Source organism: Rhipicephalus microplus, unplaced genomic scaffold (assembly GCF_043290135.1).
Source record: "Rhipicephalus microplus isolate Deutch F79 unplaced genomic scaffold, USDA_Rmic scaffold_62, whole genome shotgun sequence".
In the NCBI taxonomy this organism is placed as follows: domain Eukaryota; kingdom Metazoa; phylum Arthropoda; class Arachnida; order Ixodida; family Ixodidae; genus Rhipicephalus; species Rhipicephalus microplus.
The window spans coordinates 54,128-75,298 of record NW_027464635.1 but is presented as its reverse complement, the minus strand read 5'-3'; the positions used below and the strand labels follow the sequence as shown (position 1 = coordinate 75,298).

Below are 21,171 nucleotides of genomic sequence, written 5' to 3'. Positions count from 1 at the left end.
GGTGACTTGAGGCTCCTTTGTTCTATCCTTCATTTATTTATACAGACCACCCATTGTAATAGAACACGTCCTCCAGGTCACTATCAACCATTGCATGCTTTATTACGACATCGCGTTGACCGCGTGCGGAGTGCGTGGACTGTGGGTATTCTTTAAGCAGATATTGTCCGTAAACAATCATATGCTTTCGCTTCGTCCAAGAGAATTTCCTTGACATTTAATTCCTCTTTTATTTTGATAGTGCTTACAGAAAGGCGCAGCGAGGAATAAGCGTGCTGTCTTCGCAGAGTGCCAATAGCGAAGCCTATATAGGGAGCGCACCAAAAATATCCTACTTTGCAGGTGAGTGGGGCGCGCCCGATAGAGGGTGACTCCGGAACCCCAGCACACAATTAACCAAACTAAACAAGTCCTCTTTCTTGTCTAGTCTAATTGTTTGTGTGTAAGTTGAGTCTATTGAGAATAGGCTGTGTGTATTCGAAGATAGCAATTTTCAAGTTCAATTCTTGAACTAGCGTGCTCACCAGCCATGTGGTCCTCCACTCCCATATTTCAACCGATTTCCAAGCTTTTATTCAGAGATTTTGAGCATCCCGGTAGCAAAAATGAACATTAGGAATAAAGCCTGTTTTGAGAACAGGCCTCACCGTTGGGGCACACAGCGCATGAGATCCACATAACGAATGATAAAAAAATATAAAAAGTAGCTCCGTCGAGCCGGATTCGAACCAGCGACCTATGGATGCCCGCATGAGAATTCTACTACACTCCACCACTCTACCAACTGAGCTATCGGCTTTTTTTCCCTTAATTTCTATTAAACTTCACAAACGGGTTGCTAAGAAAAATATATTACAATTTCCAACAAAAATTACAAATAACCTGAAAATAACTAATACCGTTAAGCAATATTATAACACATCATGTCCTAGAATTCTTCATGATCAGCCCTTTATACCCTTTATACCCATAAATCTACCCTTTATACCCCTAAAGGTACACATTCGTCTTTTCTTACTACCTCGAGTAATCTTGAGATGCTTTCTTTAAAGTACTCTCTTGCTGGTCTCCTGTCTGGGTCACAATGAAATCCAGCCTTTCTAGAGCGTTATTTACTGTGCAAGGCAGTCATAATGATAAAATCAAAAGGTAATCCATCCTCATTCTCTATTGCCAAATACCTGATCCTATGAGGGTCTAACGGGAACTCTTTTTTGATTGTTCTTTGTAATACGTCCCAAAAATAAACTCCTTCCCAACAGTGCAGGAAAACACGGTCAATAAATTCTGGTTTCTTACGGATTAGACAGTGAGATCCCCAAGGCATATAAAACCCACGCTGTTCTAGGAAGGTTTTTACAAGAAGGTTTCCGGTGTGTAATTTATAAAAGAACGTTTTTGCACTTGGAGCTGCTGGCATTTTTGTAACTCGTTTAAGTACATTGTGACCCTTGCATGTTGTATATAGCGCTCTGTACAGTGGGATGGGGAGCATCGTGTCACATAAATCTTTGTAAAGTTTTTTCCTTCCAACAGACCAAAGGTAGTCAGTTGAAAAACGAACACACAAAAACCGCACGCTGGGCACAACTTCCTTCGTGTATCCTTACAGCCCCTGTGGTAACATGAGTGCTCACAAGAAACTCAACTGAGCTATCGACGGAACATGCAGACGTGGTCGGCAGCTTACATATCCAAGTTGGCCGGCGCGGAATGCGTGACGTACTTTACAGATGTGTAGCAAGGACTTGCTGTGAAACCGTTTGAGCCGCAATTCGCGAAAAGTAGCGTGTGGTTACTCCTTCCCGTAGACGTGCAATACAATCCAGTGATGAATATAACACCGAAAGATACAATCAGGCTGTAATAGTTGTATACACAAAATAACCAACTCTACAACACAGAGGCATCAATTGTGCTCATCTCGAAAGACACACATACGACCAGCCAACCCTTTGGTCTGCTTTTCTCTAAAATGTTTCATTAGAATCATTGTATAGAAGCCAACGCAGAGAAAATATAGTTCCACACCTTTAATTCTTTCTTTTTGCATAACAAACAAAAAATTGAAGATGTATGGGAATTCGGTTCTGTAATAACGAAGCACCAATGGCACCCAGCTACATAAGTGAAGAGGACGATTGAAGCCGCGGCCCCCTCGGACAAAGAGACACTGGTCTCCTCACTGGGATTAATAAGTCATTTCAGAGTTTTTCAATCTAAATTAGCGTTCGTTGCAGACAACCGCGGTTTGTGCCACTTACCGAGGGTTCGCAACAGGTTAGCGTGTGCAGCATGCGCAGGGGTGACAAACACTAACGCAAAGCTTTGCTGTGCTAGAAATAAACGTGTAGCCATGATTGACGAAAATTAAATGTCACATGTCTTGGTCAATTCAACATTTTTTTCTAATATATGCTAACCTCGCACTCATAATAAAAAATATAAAATACCACACGCAAAGCTTGCGGTATTTCCAGACGTCACTCAACAGGAGACCACTAGATGTCGGTGTATGGCGTATGCGGAAAGCAAGTGCAAAGTATCGGAGCTCTTTCATAACCTATGATGTTTTTCTTCGTTGCTTTTTGTCGTTAATGAGATTCATGTGCAGCCAAGACGGATGTTCCTAGGAGCCGCAACCGGTCTGAAAGGGAGACGCAACTCACATGATGGTCTACTCCTGAGGCTGGCCGTGATAAAGCACCAAAGCATTATCGGAATTTGAAGGCCGTTTGAGGTGCACGTCTTTTTGTTTAATGCCACAGAGATGCCGTGGACAAAAATATGTAGGGAGCTGTTTCATTTCCTTCACACATCAGGATTCATGCTGTGGAGAATATGGTGGATGCTTTTGAGTGTTTTCACACCGAGAAGTTGTACGATAATCAGAGACTTTCAATCAGAGACTTGATTTATTTTCCTCTTTCGGCTTAGTACTAAGTTGATATGATTCGTGCGTCGAAGTTAAAGACACTCCATTCTTCATATCGGCTGTCTGTAAGTTGTTCTAGAACACATCGCCTGTCTTTAGGTTCACCAGCAGGTGACGCTGAGATTTCGTCGTCACAGTCTTTTAGTTAACCTGTACGGCCTACATTCTGAGACAAAATTACCCGAAAAAGGAGTAAGGAGCCCAATAGGCGCGCACGATGAATTGATTGACCGTTGAGGAGTAACCACAGAGGGATGGGTATTACGTGCAAACCACTTAGTCTCCAAAGGGATGAACCGCGCGGAAGATCCGGGCCGTGCGCCTCCCGTTGTCAAGGGCACTAACCATCCTCCTGACCTGCTCTCTCTTGGCTCAGTCTTCCGTTTTATTCTGCTGGTGACGGTTCGCGTTGCGTCGCGCCTGAGAGCTCGACGTTCAAGGAATTAGCCACGATGCTATGTGTGTATACGCTTGGATGAGCCTGCGCTGCTGCTTCCACGTTTCGCCGCGCCTATAAAGTCTGGAGCAGGTCTCGACAGGTCGGAACGCCACGCTGAATATCTCTGGCTTAGTGAAATTGGTATCGACCAACTCACGACACCTCTGTTTGTGAATCAAGGCAACATGTCGGCCGAAAAGACAGCAGGCCTATCGAATACATTATTTCAGTCTGACTCAGAGCACAAATCAGCGCTGAATTCTTTCAAAAGTAGGTGATCAATCTTTATTCTGCCGTGGTTTTTGTGTGTGTGATACGGATCGCATTTACTGGAATACGGATCGCGCTTGTTGGCAATGGGCTGGGTTGAGTTGTGCATCACACGCCCTAAATGCACTCCGAAGGTCGGCTTGGATGTCTGCGGTTCGCCTGTGCTTTGTGACCACCTGGAAATTGGCCACCATTCGTGTCACCCACCTGAACCCTCGATCACCGAATGCTCACCTGTGTTCGCCGCCGTGCTAAGCTCTGGGGCTACAATATTTGGTGGAGACCTCGTCGCTGTGTTGCGAAGTGTCCAAAACACGTTACAGTTTCTTGTGCCGGGATTAGTTGTACACTCTAAGGCAAAATTACTCGTTAAAGAAGTCACGGAGCCCCAGTAAGCGTGCGCGATGAATGGATAGACTGCTGAGGAGCAACCACTGAGGGAAGCGTGCCACGCAAAACTGCTTAGTCTCCAAACACACTCCAAAGGGATGAACCACCCTGGGATCGCAGGCAGCACGAAAAGCATTGCCAAGGTGACCAGCCCTCACTCTCCTCCTCTTCTGGATTATTCTTTCCCCGTATTTTGCCGGCGACGGTTCGCGTCGCGTCGCGCGGGGAGCGCTCGACCACGGCCGCCTGGATTCGACGATCTAAGAATTACGACGTGGTGCTTGTGTGTACGCTTGGATGAGCCTGGGCTGCTGCTGTTGCGTTTCGCTGTACCCATGAAGTCTTCAGCAAGTCTCGACACGTTACCACGCCACGCTGTCTATCTCTGGCTTCAAGAAAGTCACGACCAATACACGACAGCAACAGTTGGGAAGGCCAATATGGCGGCCGAGAAAACAACAGACCTATCGGATATATAATTCAGTCTGATTCAGGGTAGGAAACAGCGCTGGATAAGACAAGTAGGTTATCATTCTTTATTCTACTCTACTTGTCGCGTGTGGCATACGGATCACGCTTGCCGGCAACGGGTGGGGTCGTGTTGTATATCGCACGCACGAAATGCATCGCGAAGATCAGCTTCGGCGTCTGATTTTCGCCTGTGCTTCGCGACCGCCTGGAAATTAGCCGCCATTGCCGTCGTCCTCCTCTACGCTCGCTCATCCAGTGCTCACCTGTCTTCGCCGCCGCGATGAGCTCCGGGCTGACGATATTGGGCTGAGACCTTGTCGCTGTGTTGAGAGTCGTCGAAAACACGTTGCGGGTTCTCGTAAAGAGCTTGGTTGTAGTATGTCCTGCGCTGTTAAGTGCACCAGCACGGGCTGGCGGGGCTTTCGGTAGCGTCGGAACTCACTGAATATTGGTCGTCATTACAGTTGGCTTTTCCGTAAGTCGCTCACAAGCTGCTCGGCGCCGTCCGTTGACCGCAGCGGTGGACTCGCGTTTGCGCGCTGCACTCGCTTGAGTTTGAAGAAAAGGGCCGCATTACCGTCGGTTTCTTCTGCGCTAGCTCCAAGCCAGCTCGGCGCTGTTCGTGGCGGCGGCCAAGCGTTCGTGTTGGCGGCCAAGTGCTCTCCTGTTCGAAGTTCCCTGGCAGCACACTCCGCGTGCAGTGCCGTGTTTGGTCTCGCGTTCGCTTGCTCGAGCTGAACGACGCCGCTCTCTCAGTACTCGCCTGCTTGTTAGTGGCACGGTGGTTCGCGGAGTTGTGGCTGCGGCCGCCGCTCCTAAGCTGTTGCGCTACGGGGATCGAAATGGGTCTTTGACGATATGTGACATCACGGTGAAATAATTATCATGTCTTATCTCACGTATGTTTTCATTTCATCTTGCACGTATTTCTCATATGCATTTGTATTCATCCTATGTCACGTGTGACTCACTATTTTACATGCTTATTGTGCAGCCGTGGGCACACACCGTGCTGAAGACTGTGTGCGCTGGCGTCTGCGATGCCTGTCATCCATCTATTTCGTCAGAGCAGCTTCAGAAGAACTCTGTGAGATGTGAAGGAAAAGTTATTTGTGTGTCATGCTTTAACGCTTGTTCTTATATTAACGTGCACGTACTTGTCATATGCGTGCATCTTCATCCTCTTTCACGTGTGTCAAACTATTTTTACTATACTATTGTACGTGCAGCCGTGGGGACAAAACAGGCAAAAGGCTGCGTGCACTGGCGTCTTCAATGCTTGTCATCTATTGCTTCCGTCGGAAGAGCTCCCCAACGAGTGAACAAGGTTTGACAACGAGACTGGACTTGTAGACTTCACCATGAATTCACTTAAGAAAATGGAGAAACTTCATGTGTATGAAGAAAAATAAAAGATTTCGATGTCTCACTTTTGTCTTTCGTTGTTTCCGTGACTGTGAAACCAGTTACACATAGGTGGCTAACTATTTTCCCGCGTTTTCTTTTCTGCGCAATTTGTTGCTCACAGCGCAGAAAAACAGGCGAAAAAAGTATTGCGCCTGGCGGAAAATAAACAAAAAACAATGTTTGAACTGGGGACAAAAAGTTCATACGATTGGAGTATTTGAGTGGATCAACCGTTTGTCCGACAAGGGTTAGCTGTCAGGACTAACGGTTGCTCGGTAAGGTGTAAATGTGGGGATTAACAGTCGATCAATAAGGTGCAAATAAGGGGGCTAAATTTTAGTCGTTTGAGGTGAATTGTGGGGCTAACAGTTACTCACTAAGATGTAAATGCGAGGACTAAATGTTAGTCTCTTGAGCTCGTCTGGGGGTACTAACTGTCAGACCCGGTGCCGCTAGTCCTTAAAGTAATAATGGTTGTGGCAGTCCCATTAGTCTCCAAAAGGACGAATCACACACCCTTTTAACACCCTTTTGCCTTCGACTGTAGTATGTCGCACGCTGTGTGTGCACCAGCTTTGGCTGGCGGGGTTTTCGCTAGCGTCGAACTCTGCGAAAATCGGTCGCCATTACAGTTGACTTCGCCGTCAATCGGTCACAAACAGCTCGGCGCCGGGCGTAGGCGGCGGCCGTGGCGTTGAAATCGCGTTTGCTCGCTGCACACGCACCCGCTCGAGTTCGCAGAAAAGGGCCGCATTGCCGTCGGTTTCTTCGGCGGTCGCTCCAAACCAGCTCGGCGCTCTTCCTGGCGGCGGCCAGCGTGTACGCTCGCTCTTCTGTTCGAGGTTAGTTGTTGGCAGAGTCAGACGCTCCACGTGTAACGCACAGTTTGTTATCGCGTTCACTTGCTCAAGCAGAACGACGTCTCTCACTTAAAACTCGCTGACTTGTTGGTGGCACCGTGGTTCACGGTGCCTCCAAGTTAGGGCTGTGGCCGCCGCAATTTACCAATTGCGCTATGGGGATCGATATGCCTTCTGACGATGTGTGGTATCATGGTGAAATATTTGCATCTCCTATTTTACACGTATGTTTTTATATCACCTCCCACGTATTTTGATGTGCGTGCATATACATCCTCCGTCACGTGTGACTAACTATTCTTACAGGCTCAGTGTGCAGCTTTGAGCACGCACCGTGCAGAAGCCTGCGGCTGTGTGCGCAGGCGTCTGAAATGCCCTTCATCTATTGTTTTCGTTGGAGCAGCTTCAGAAGCACTGTACCAGATTCGAAAGTATATTTATTTTCCTGCCATATTTTACCCGTATATTTTTATATCAACTTGCACGCACTTGTCGCATACGTGCCTCTTCATCTTTTGTCGCGTATTACTATAATTACAATTTTTTTGTAACCAGTGGGCACACAACATCCAGTAGGCTGCGTGGGCTGGCGTCTTCCATGTCTGTGGTCTATGACTTCCCTAGGAGCAGCTTCACAAGGACTGTTTAAGACATGAAAATGAGGACTGTGTATATTTCACCAACTGTACTTGTATATTTTACCATGATTTCGCTTTAAGAATGGGGAATTTTCATGTGTAATTAGAAAAATTAAAGATTTAATTGTCTCATTTTTGTTTTTTCATTGTTGCTGTAACTGCGAAAGCAGTGGCACACAGATTGCTATATAATTTTTCTCGAGTCCTTTTCAGCGCAATTTGGTGCAAAAACAGGCGATACAAGTGTTAGGCCTCGCGGAGAGTGAATGAAAAACAATATTTGAACTGGGAATAAAAGTTCATCCGAATAGAGTATTTGAGTGGACCAATATCACGTCCGGCGAGGTGCAACTGTGGGGATTAATGGTGACTCGTAAGACGTCAATGTGTGGACTAGCAGTTGCTCAATTAGGTGTAAATGTGAAGAATAAATGTTGGTTCTTTGAGGTGACTTGTGGAAAAAAAACGATTACCCGCTAAGGTCTAAATGTGAGGGCTAAATGTTAGTCCCTCTAGTAAGTATGTGGGGACCAACGGTTAGGCCCAGTTACGTTAGTCCTAAAAAGAATAATGGTTGTGGCAGTCCCATTAGTCTCCAAAAGGACGACCCACACACCCGTTCGACACCCTTTTGCTTTAGAGTGCATAACAAACAGGAGTGCCATACAAACACTTTTTGTACTTTCCTCCATGCTTCCCAAACTGTGTAGTGGCACACCCACATTACTTATCAGTGCCTGCACAAAACGTTGCTGGTACTGACTTAGATTCTGACCGCATATCAAGCGACGAGCGTGGGCAGTCTCCCCTCCTGCTGCGTGACTACGGAAGTAAGACAATAGACATCGTACTGGATAATCGTACTGGATAATCGGACAATGTATTGGTCAAGGAAGAGGTGGTGTCTCACATAGCGCACTCTGCCTTATCACAGAGCAGTTCCAGCAGTCCCTACATAAGGATGCTAATGTGGAATAAGTAAAGTCTTGGATATCATTATCTTGGCCACCCCACAAGTTCGTCTCGGTTGAACCATAGCCATTTCTACTGTGCGTGGAGAACTGTCTGTGATCGACGACTTGCTTTTGCGATGAGGCAGCCTCGTAGTCTTTCAATCGCTTACCCAACACGTTATTTCCAGCGCAAACAAATCACACCCTGGGACAGTTCGCACCAACGCGCGACTTCAAAAATGATTTCGGTGGCCTGGAATAAACAGACAAATGGAGCTTGCTATCCACGATTGCGTAGTTTACTAGAAGTCAGGCAAGAGTGGAAAGCCTGCAGTAACTCCGCTGCAAGATATTACCCTTTCAGTTAGGCCATGGCAGAATGTTTCCATCGATATCCTCGGTCCCACGGAAAGAGCGCCAAACAATTGCCTGTTCGTATGACCTTCGTAGACTACTTCTCCAAGTGGCCCGAAGTACAGTTGTGCAGCGAGGTGTTGACCCACACAGTGACAAGCTTTCTGCTGGCAGTTTTTTTATTTCTCGAGACCCTACACTGATGAAGCTGTGTGTGACAATGGCCCCCAGTTTTTCTCCCGAGAATTCAACCAGTTCCTGAAATCGTGCCATTCTACCCTGCGGCTTTTTTGTTCTACCCCCACGCATATGAACTTTCATTCCGCTTCTGCCGTGTGTAAAACGCATCGTCCAGACAGTTTTGCTGGAACATTGACCACTGCACCGAGCCCTCATCAAGTGCCTTGGCATCTACCGATGCACATCGGACGCACGAGCACCTTCTCTGTGTTATTTATTTATTCGTTTGATTATTCATTTTTGTTTTTATTTTTATTTTCTTATTTATGCATGCGGAGATGGCGCAGTGGTTAGAGCATCCGCCTCGCATCCAAACGCTCCGTGGTTAAAATCGCGGTGCGGCGCAGTTCCCAACCGGATTTTTAAAAAATCCGTTTGGGGATGGAACTGCATTAAGAGGCCTGGGGTGCGACCTCACAGGTAACCACCGCCGGTAACGCACTCCATCACCAGAGCAACACTGGTGCAGTATCTGGTCACTACCTCTCCCATGCATACGTCAATTAACTCACGGCCCTCAGTCGCAAACTGCTGCGAAGCAACTGACCGTGGTGGTGGTCAGATCTGCAATACAGCAGAGGGTGCTAAGAATCTCTGTATCCGGACAGGCCGCCAATGAAACCTGAACTTGGCTACGTTTAACGCTAGAACCTCATCTAGTGAGGGAAGTCTAGCTGTACTATTCGAGGAGCTAGAGGGTGTTTAATGGGATATAATAGGCCTCAGGGAGGTTAGAAGAACAGGTGAGGCATATACGGTGCTACAGAATGGGCACGTTCTTTGCTATCGGGGCTGGGCTAACAGAAGAGAACACAGAGTGGGGTTGCTAATTCACAGAAACATAGCTGGCAACATAGAAGAATACTATAGCTCTAATGAATGGGTGGTAGGTATCGTAATTAAACTGAATAAGAGATACAAGATGAAGGTGGTACAGGCTTACGCGCCAACATCAAGCTATGATGGCGCTTAAGTAGGAAGTTTCTATGAAGACGTGTAATACGCAATGAGTAAGGTAAAAACGCAGTATACTATACTGATGGGAGGCTTTAATGCAAAGGTAGGGAAGAAGCAGGCTGGAGACCAGGCAGTAGGAGATTATGGTATAGGTACTAGGAGTGCCAGAGGATAGCTACTAGTAGAATTCGCAGAACGCAATATTTTTCGGATTTTGAATACCTTCTACCGAAACGAGAAAACCACAAGTGGACATGGAGGAGCCTTAATGGGAAAATAAGAACGAAGTACACTTTGTAATGAGTGCACACCCAGGCATCATGCAGAATGTGGAATAGGTTTGCAAGGTACGATGCAGTGACCATAGAATGGTACGGTTTTGAATTCGCCTAGACTTGAAGAAGGTACGACAGAAACTGATACGCAAGAAGCCATTCAATGAGCTGGCACTGAGAGGGAAAATACAGAAATTCAGAGTCTCGGTTCAGAACAGGTATTTGGCTCTTAGTGAGGAAACCAACCTTAGCGTAGATACAATGAATGATGATCTGACGAGTACCATTACGGAGTGTGAAGTGAAAGTTGAAGGCAGGGTAGTTAGACAGGACATTGGCAAGCTTTCCCAGGATACGAAGAATCTAATTAGGAAGCGTCAAAGCATGAAATTCTCAAGTACAACAGACAAAATAGAACTGGCAGAGCTTTCGAAGTTGATTAATAGGCGTAAGCTATGCGATGTAAGAAAGTATAACATGGAGAGAATTGAACACGCTCTGAAAAACGGAGGAAGCGTCAAAGCAGTGAAGAGAAACTTTGGAATAGATAAAAATTGTATGTATGCACTAAGGGACAAACAGGACAAAATAACTACCAATATGGATAGGATAGGTAAAATAGCGGAGGAGGTTTACAGATATCTGTACAGTAGCCGGGACAACCACAACCTTAATACTATATGAACTAGCAGTAACCCAGATAACACGCCACCAGTAACGAAAAGCTTTGGAGAGCATCAAAGAGGCAAAGCTGCTGGTGAGGATTAGGCAACATCAGATCTGCTGAAAACTAGAGAACACATTGTGTTAGAAAATCTAGCCACCCTGTTTACGAGGTGTCTTCTGACAGGGAGAGTACCAGAGTCTTGGAAGAATGCTAACATCATCTTAGTACATTAAAAAAGGGATGACAAGGACTTGAAGAATTACAGGCCGATCAGCTTGCTCCCTGTATTATACAAGCGATTTACAAAGGTAATTGCTAACAGAGCAAAGAAAACAATAGAATTCCATCAACCAAGGAACAAGCAGGATTTCGAACAGGCTACTCATCAATCGTCCACATTCGTACTATTAATCAGGTAATAGAGCATTGCTCAGAATATAACCAACCACTATAGATAGCCTTTATAGATTACGAGAATGCGTTTGATTCAGTAGAAACATCAGCCGTCATGCAGACACTGTGGAATCAGGATGCCGATGAAGTATATATCAACATCCTGGAAGAAATTTACAGGGGTCAACTGCTACCATTGTGCTTCAAAAAAAGCAACAGAATAGCAATCAAGAAGGGTGTAAGGCAGCGGGACACAATCTCCCCAATGCTATTTACCGCGTGCTTACAGGAGGGTTTCAGAAGCTAAGAATGAGAAAAGTTAGGGATAAGAGTTAATAGAGAGTACTTTAGTAACCTGAGCTCTGCCGATGACATTGCATTGCTGAGTAACTCAGGGGACGAATTGACACTCGTGATTACGGGGTTAGACAAGGTGAGCAGAAAGGTAGGTCTTAAAATTAATCTGCAGAAAACGAAAGTAATGTACAACAACGTCGGAAGAGAGCAGCGCTTCGAGAAAGGTAATGGTGCACTTCAAGTTGTAAAAAACTATTGTGAGGAACCGCTTTATTCAGCCAGGCTCGAGCTAAATTACGCTGGTGATGATATTTTCAGATGAAGAAGATGTACAGGTGATGATGATATCAAATAAAATAAAGAGTCATTTCTTTGTCACGCTCACACTAATTCCCCCGCGTGATGAAATCGGCCGCCTGGTCGCTTGACAGTATTATGAAATGCGTCGCGCATAAGGCTTTAAACGAGATACGTGCACTATCTCTGTTCCTCGGCAACGATGATCAGGACTAGCGCTAAGAGGATAAACGCGGTAATTCACAGGAGATGTCTGTTCGACTACCGTGTACGGCCCAATGAAGCGACTGATGAATTTGTCGCATAGGCCGGGAACGCGTAATGGAGTCCATAGAAGAACTTCGTCACCAGGCGAAAAACTCACAACGCGGCGAGACGAGTCATAGCGAGATTTTTTAGTGTCTTGAGAGAGGCCGGTGTTAACACGGGCTTGGTGACGGCAGTGTGCGAGACGAGATAAGAATTCTTCAGAGAAAGGAGCCGTCGAGGGTGCAGGGGCCGAAAGGAAAGAGACATCCAGACCGAAACTCGGCGAGCGACCATAGACGAGAAAAAATGGAGAAAAGTCGGTAGTGCGTTGAGCAGCCGTCTTATAGGCGAATGTCACGAAGGGTAGAATTGCATTCCAGTTTGTGTGGTTGGGGTGAATGTACATGGCGATCATGTCCGATAGGGTCTGATGAAACCGTTCAGTCAATCCGTTGGTCTGCGGGTGGTAGCTAGAAGGGGTTTGTGAACAGTGTTCGAGGCAAGCCAAACTTGCTCGACAATGGAAGAGAGGAAGACTTTGCCACGATCACTCAGGAGAATGCGTGGAGCTCCATTACGCAAAACGATGTTGTGTAGAAAGAAATCGGCGATCTTAGTGGTAGTCCCAGATGGTATAGAAGCTGTTTCTGCGTAGCGGGTAAGGTGGTCGACGGCCGTGACAATCCAGCGATTTCCATTGGATGATATAGAAAGAGGGCCATACAAGTCGATTCCAACGAATTCAAAAGGCGAGGCGGGACAAGGAAGAGGTTGCATTAAGCCAGCCGGAGCAGTTGTCGGTCGTTTTCGCCGTTGGCAATAGACACAGAAGGCGACGTACTTAGCGACGGCTGAAGAGAGGCCAGGCCAAAAACAACGACTTCGTATTTTGTCGTAAGTATTGTGATAGCCTAGATGAGCGGCGGTTGGATCATCATGAAAGGCTTCTAGAACTTCACGTTGCAGAGAACGTGGGATTACGGGTGCCCACTTGGTGCCATCGATGTGGTAAATGTAGCGACATAAAGCATCACCGACAAGCTTAAATTGTTTAAGTTGTCGACGGAGTCTGGCGTTTGGAGGAGTAGTAGAGCCGGTCAAGCGGTCAACAATGGTGCTGCAGTATGGGTCGACACGTTGTTGTGAAACAAGGACGGATAGGGTGGCAGGTGATGAACTTAGCGCTGCGATTGGAGAGGTGCTGTCGTTTTGGAGTATCGATGGTGAGTGGCTTCCGCTGGGCAAAGGACAGCGTGATAAAGCATCGTCGATCCGAGAAAAGGGATAAACATCCTTGCGCGTTATTTTGTTTAGCGCACGGTAATCGACGCAGAAACGCACTGTCCCATCTTTCTTTTGAACGAAAATAAGTGGGGATGACCAGGGATTCGTGGAAGGACGTATGATGTTGCGTCGTAACATGTCTGAGACGTTTTCCTCGAAGATCTTGCGTTTTGCCTGAGACAAGCGATATGGGCGCCGATGTACAATTCGAGAGCCGTCAGTCTGGATGCTGTAAGTAGCGGTGGTAGTCATGCTGAGGGTGGGCGAGTTCACGTCAAATAGAGAACGGTGTCTATTTAACAGGGCGAGCAAATCTTCAGTTTGATTAGGTGTTAAGTCATCGCTTATTGTTGCCGACACAGGTGTGGCAGAGGCATTGAATGGCAGTGATTGTGACTTCGGAACATCGTTGTGGTTGTTGTTCGGAAGAGTAACAACCGCAACAGGCCCACTGTCGACCGCGCAAGATACTGTTGAGCCACAGGGGAGCAGTACACGCTCGGGCGTTTGATTTATGGCGGTTAGGTACGTAGACCGATCGAAGAAGCGAATAAGCCCTGGTGTGATCACAATGCCCCTACGCAGGGTATGACCGTAAGGAAGAATTAGTACGTCAACATCCACAATGTCGGTGCAATTAACACTTATAATTTCTTCGATGTATGGCCGAAGTACATAATCTGACTTGGTGACAAGGTGAGTGCGTCCATCGTGTTCAAGCGGAGAAGAGTCAGTGGCACTTAGATGCAGGAGGCGCTGATGACACGATATGAAAGCGGACGCAGAAGACAAGAAATCCCACCCAAGAATGAGAGCGTGGGTGCACTCACGAAATACCGCGAAAACAATGTGATGACGAATGCCTTTTATGCAGACACGAACGGTACTCTGTGCAAGTGGACGAATGAGAGCGTTAGTCGCCGCACGTAGAGGTGGGCCGCCATAAGCTGTGGTGACTTTTCGAAGGCGGGAACAAAAATCAGCACGAATAATCGAAACGGCAGCACCAGTGTCTACAAGAGCCTCAACGCGTACACCTTCTACAAACACTACTATCAAATTCGATGGCCGCTCTGGAGGAATTGTTAGCTGTCCAAGGGATGCAGTTTCCCCTTCTAAAACTGCATTGGGGAGTTTTCCGTGCGGGCGTTCGTGGAATGGGAGGCGGGCCGCAGAGGCGACACTGAACGGCGACCTGGCGAAGGCGACCTGCGGCGAGACGTTCGTATGGTAAGTAAAAGATGGTGAACGGTAATAGGACGATCGGGAGGGTGGTCGTAGGTAGTTCATGGTCGGACGGAAGCTTCCATGGTCTTCGGGAAAGCAGCCGTGTTGCTCGTCTTGTTGGCGCCTTCGACAAAACCAAGCGATATGTCCTTGATAGCCGCAGTAGTAACAGCTTGGTCGAGGTGCGTAGTAAGGTGGTGCACGCACTGGCGGTTATAACGAAGCCACAGGCATATGGTCTGCTGTTGTAGGCACAGAAACAGTGGGTGCCGCAGAGAGCGCGGAAACTTCGGCGTACGTGCGCGTCTGGCGCACGATGGGACTGTTGGAACACGTCGGACGCGATGCGGAGGCGATCTCTTGTTTAATCAGGTCTCGCAAGCTATCTTTTTCAGAAGGGAAAGTAACTTCCGCAGCACAGGAAGAGCAGCGCCCGTGCAGCTCTTCACAAACAATGTCGCGAATAAGCGCACGCAAGTCGAGGGGTGCAGGCAAACGAACGTCGGTGGCATCGTAGCAAAGGCGAAGAGATTGAAGCTCGTCAAGTCGCTGACAGATGGTTATCAAGTCCCGTGTGGTGGCAGGGTTTTGCGTGGCTAGGGCGTTAAAGGCGACGGTGTTAATGCCTTTATAATGTGGCGTATTTGGTCATTCTGAGACATGCCGGTGTTAACGCGCTTGCACAGTGCAAGGACATCCTCAATATGAGAGGTGTAAGATTCACCCGGCAGCTGCGTGCGTTCAGCGAGTTTCTTCTTTGATGCCTCAGTGCAAACTGCAGGGGCACCAAATATCTGACGAATTTGCTACTCGAAAGTGTCCCAGTCGGGAAGATCCAGGTGGTGGTTCCAGAACCAAGTTTTCGCAACATCGGACAAGTAAAATGGGACGCTGCGCAACTTCTGTGGATTGTCCTACTTGTTAAATCGCTGACGAGGCCGTAGTTCTTGATCCAGTCTTCGACATCATCGCCTCGGAGACCGGAAAACACAGGTGGATCACGCAGGCGAATGTTGTTGGGCGGAGCGGGTGGCAGTGGCTGCAGTAGGACGGCGACGTTGGATGGGCCAGGATTTTTTTGGGCCACCATGGCAGGGGGTTGTATGCGATGACCGGAACGGAGCTCCAGCGAGAATGGGCGAGAGGACTTAAGGAAACGAAAAGCACAGACCACCACTTGTGAGGAACCGGTTTATTCAGCCAGGCTCGAGCTAAATCACGCTGATTATGATATTTTCAGATGAAGAAGATGTACAGGTGATGATGATATCAAAGAGAATAAAGAGTCATTCGCTTGTCGCGCTCACACTATGTCTACTTAGGGCAGGTAACCGCGGAGCCCAATCACGAGATTGAAGTAACTAGAAGAATAAGAGTGGGGTGGAGCACATTTGGCAAGCACTCTCAAATTATGGCAGGTAGATTGTCACTATCCCTTAAGAGGAAGGCATATAACAGCTGTTTCTTGCCGGTACTTAGCTACGGAGCAGAAACCTAGAGACTTACAAAGAGAGTTCAGCTTAAATTGAGCACGATGCAGCGAGCAACGGAAAGAAAAATGGTAGGTGTAACCTTAAGAGACAAGAAGAGAGCAGAGTGTATTAGGGAACAAACGGGGGTTAAGTATATCATAGTTGAAATTAAGAACAGAAAATGGACATGGGCCGGGCATGTAGCGCATAGACAGGATAACCACTGGTCATTAGGTGTAACTAACTGAATTCCCAGAGAAGGCAAGCGAGTTAAGGGAAGACAGAAGGTTAGGTGGGCAGATGAGGTTAAGAAGTTTGCGGGTATAAATCGGCAGCAGCAAGCACAGGACCGGGTTAACTGGCGAAACACGGACGAGGCCTTTGTCCTGCAGTGGACGTAGTCAGGCTGATGAAGATGACGATTTATTACTCACAGCGCACGTACAGGCAATATAGGGGGGGGGGCTGCAGGAAAAGAGCATGAAAATTTGAGGTTAACACAGGTTTGTGTAAAAAAAGAGAAAGAGAAAAGAAGTAAATTTGCAAGACGCAAAACATACACTGCTGCACTGAGCACAACTGCGTCAGAAAAGTCATATGTGTGAGAAAAAAATGCATGAACCACAAAAATTGATAAATTTGCCATGGTAATTGAATCAAGGTGTAGCATTCGTCTAGCCCAAGGGCAAAGTAACAACAAAACAAAACAACATAGCTTACAACCAAGATACTGCACAGATCACGGCGACTGCCAAAGCGCAGCATTCGTTTAGCCCAAGGGCAAATTAGCACCAAAACAAAGCAACATAGCTTACAACCAAGATACCGCAAAGATCACGACGCCTGCCAAAGTGCAGCATTCGTCTAGCCCAAGAACAAATTAACACCAAAACAAAACAACATAGCTTACAACCAAGATACCGCACAGATCACAGCGACTTCCAGGCGCACGCATGTCTATAGGGCTTGACGGTCGAATGATTCATTCATTTTCATTGCAGAAGAGAACGCATTCGTTGAAGAAATTTTTACAATTGTGGGAGGAAGTCGATTCCACTGAGTGATAGTTCTCGAAAAAAGAGTTGTTCAAAGACGACGTAATGCATATATATTCTTTTACCTTGTGTACATAATATTTGCGAGCTGATAGAAGGTACACGAGCAACCTTCTCTGTGGTAAACGAAAAGAATTGTATAGAGCTGTGGAAGATATCGTTTTACCAGTGCCTTTGTACAGAGCCATATACATGGAAGGCGTGGACAAGATGTGCTCAAGATGGTCAAATATTGGCAGGTTCCTATAGGGCTTAAAACATTTTTCTCAAGCCATCTTGAAGCGGACAATAAAGTAAGACTTCCCAATGAGTCCACAAGGAATAAGGTATCTAAGTGTGGATAATGAAGAAGGCGTCCCTTTAGATTTGATAATGTTGATAGCCCTCCACTGTATACGGCCTGCTCACATGGCAGGATACTACAGCGACCCAGGTGCTAAGCCAACGAGAACTTATTTCAGACAAATGATATCTAGCTTTGTTGAAAATGTGAAGATTCAAAAATAGATACCAGAATCGCTAGCGGTGATAGAATCTTTCGCTTCATTGATATATAAATTGAAAATTGGCAGTATCAGTCTAATCAGGACTGATACTGCCATTTTCGTCATTATCATATGTACTATCTGATGCGTCATGTTTGTGCTGTGTTTCGACCAAAACAGGCATTAAATAAAAAAAGGCGACGTGGCTTAGTTGGTTAAAGCACCTGTCTAATAAACAGGATTGTGAGTTTCAATCTCACCGGTGCCTCGAGGGACTCGTTGCCGCATTTTTTTTTCCAATCTGGTTAGTGAAACTCCGAATCGTAGCACTGCCTGAACATGGTACCCTCGCTGCCACCGTGGCCTAGTTGGTTAAAGCGTCTCTCTAGTAAACAGGAGATCGTGAGTTCGAATTTCACCGGTGCCTCGAGGTATTTGTTGACGCCTTTTCTTTTATTGTGGTTAGCACAACCCCGAATGGTGGCACTATTTGAACGGGGTATCCTCGGTGGTGCCGTTGCTTCATTTTGCTTCCGACAGCCGAGCTGAACGGATCGCAGGGTCGTGCTCCAGCGTAGTGGCTACAAAATGGGCCGCGTGGGCAGGGGAAACGGGAATAAGGATGATGATATCCATTTCAATTTTCCTCAGCTGCCTTAAGGCAAGCTTGTACTAACACCGTGTTTTTGCACGGGGACGCCAGAGCCAGACCCAAGGGTCGAAGATTTCAGGGATGCGCTGACGCCGACGGGAACGTTGCCTGATGTGGTGATCTTCGGCGCTTGTCAGCTCAACCCCTTGTGGGCGGTGACCTTCAACGACACCGCTCTCACAGAACGCCTACTTGCTCTGAAGAAACTTCAGGTGAAGGCGCCACGTTGTGTCCTTATCGACCTGCAGGATCAGCGGGGGAAGCTAAGGCTGCACTAGCTGCTCCAGAATGTAAAAAGGACGATGTAAGATGTGCTTTTGTGAGCTTTGAACAACGTGGTGAAAGTGAGTCGTGAGAGGTGGCGCATCCACAGAATGGCCGACAAACTTTGGACAACAAGGACGGTGCTGCTCAAGCTAAAGTGCGGCTACAAGATTGAGGACCACCCTTATCAAATCCGTGTCCACGGATAGTGGGCCTTGGTCGTGGTGCCTGACCGTCCAATGCAGTGCCTGCGTAGCCAAGGTACTGTCCACGTCCACTGCAAGTCTTAGGCCCCCGCTGCTCCTGCTGTAGACTCTTCGGTCATATTGAGGCTGACTGCATGAGGACGTGTGCCTCGGCAACTGGAACAACGAAGAACGAATGGGTGGCCGAGCCCGTCATAGATGTGGCCGAAACGTAGAAAGCCGTTGAAGGAACCGGCATCCCAGTGGTCCTTGCGACAACCGGGCAGTCGTCGTCGGGTGATAGAAATAAGGTGACCGAGACTCCTCGGCAATTGGGGGCATCTTTCGTCACACCGCCAGCGGACGAGCCTAACCATGCCTTGAATGAAGCTTGCCTGGGGACAAGTTCAACGCAACGGAGACCCAGGGACAGACGACGGAGAGCGAGGACATGCGTGTCTGCAGTGTCGCGCTAAAGCGTGTGCGCGACAAGACTTGTGAAAGGGACAAGACGTCGACTGTAAACAGCGATTAACCGCCGGTAAAGACTACTCAAGAAAACTGTTGGCGTTTGAAAGCCTAAACCGAACATTTTTTGGACGAGAGACTTCAGGACCAGGCAAACGAAAAGAACGCCGGAAAGCAGGATGGTCTTTGATGCAGTTAGCTGGTGGCTGGCCATGAAAGGTAACCACCATGCTCCAGGTCTACTCCTTCAGCGTGTAAGTTATCATAGCACCGACCACGTCACTTAGCAAAGCTACGCTGAACGTCAGAGGGTGGGTGGCTAGGCGTAGGCAAAAGTCAGCTCTTATGGTTCGTCACTGACCGAGTCATAGACGTCCTAGTCGTCCATGAAACTAAGCTTGACGGAAAGCAGGGCACCAGGAGCATGGTGCGCTGTTTCGCTGATATATAATATGCAGTCGTTAGCCATGCTATAGGCACATCCGCAGGTGTGTTATCTTTGTGAAAAAATGCACGACCTTATTGTTAAAAGTGTATTTTCATGTCGATCAGGAAAAGTGGTTCATTGTGATTTTCTATTTGGCGACAAAAAATTCCTTGTAATATGGATATACGCGTCACATTGTGTTGAAGAGCGTGTCTATTTTTTTTTCGAATCTGTTATGGTGGACGATTTGCGATAAGCAGGTTATTTGATTGGGGGATTTTAATTGTGTTATAAATGCTAGTGATACAGTCAACAGTACTGACATTCGCGAGAAAAGCACGCAGTGATGCGCTAAGAAAATTAGCTAAGAAAACGAGAAAGACCTGGATGATGTGTTCGAATGTGTCGAAGAAAATCACGAAGTGATGTACACGCAATTTCAAGGTCCTAGCCACGCGTGGTTGCACCGCATGTACCTATCGCTAGTCATAATGTCAATATGCATTGGCTTTCCGTAGTGCCAGAGTCTTTTTCGGATTATTGCTTGCTTGTGTGTCACATACGCGTGAAGGAACAACGAAATGCTTTTAATTGCGAGTTATGATATCGCATTGACCGCGTGTGCTGTGCGCTGACTGTTGGTATTCTGTAACCAGATATTGTCCAGTAAACAACCGTATGCGTTCGTTTTGTTTAAGACAATTCTTTTAACTGGTGATTACTCCCTTGTTTCGATACTATTTACATAAAGGCCGAACAAGGCGTGCATAAGCGCGCTGTTCTCGCAGAGTGCCGACAACAAAGCTTATATGAGGTGCGCACCAAATATTCTACTTATCAGGCGGACGGACCAGACGCGCAAAATTTAGGGTGACTCCGCAACTACCAAGCATTTTAAACCAAACTAAACTTGCCCTTTTTCTTGTCTAGTCTTGTTTACGTAGAAATCCGCCGGTGCAAATTTCTACGTACGCACAGTCTAAATACGCACAGTCTATTGAGAATAGGATGTGCATATTAGGAGACAGGCAAAAATCTTCGAGTTTCATTTTTGAACTCGCGTGCTCATCAGCAATGCCCCCCCCCCCCCCTATTTCAACGTTCTAATGAGGGCTTTTGCGCACCTCGGTAGCGAAATTTAAGGTTATGAATAAAGCAAGAATTTAGAAGAGGCCTGACCAATGGGCACACAGCGCATGAGACCCAAGTAACGAATGTTGGAAAAAAAAGAAAATAACTCCATCGAGCCGGATTCAAACCAGTGACCTATGGATGTTCACATGAGAATTCCACTACACTCCACCGCTCTACCAACTGAGCTATCGACGGAACGTGCCGATGTGCTCAGCAGGCTACATAACAATGTTAACCGGCGCTACGTGACCTACTTTAGAAAGGTGTGGCAAGGACTCGCTGTGAAACTGTTTCAGCCGCACTTCGCGAAAAGTAGCGTTTGGTTACTCCTTTCCCTAAACGTATGGTACAATCAACTGGTGAATATTACACCGAAGGACACAATCAGGCTGGAGCAGTAGTGGACACAAAATAACCAACTCTGCA

General features: G+C 47.0%; 1 non-coding gene across 1 annotated transcript; it reads right to left on the bottom strand.

Annotated features, from left to right (window-relative positions):
- Positions 1-20,849: 20,849 nt before the first annotated feature.
- TRNAY-GUA (transfer RNA tyrosine (anticodon GUA)) lies at positions 20,850-20,940 on the bottom strand. The gene is given in 2 exon segments: positions 20,850-20,885; positions 20,904-20,940. It is a non-coding gene; the product is annotated as a tRNA-Tyr (tRNA).
- Positions 20,941-21,171: the final 231 nt, after the last annotated feature.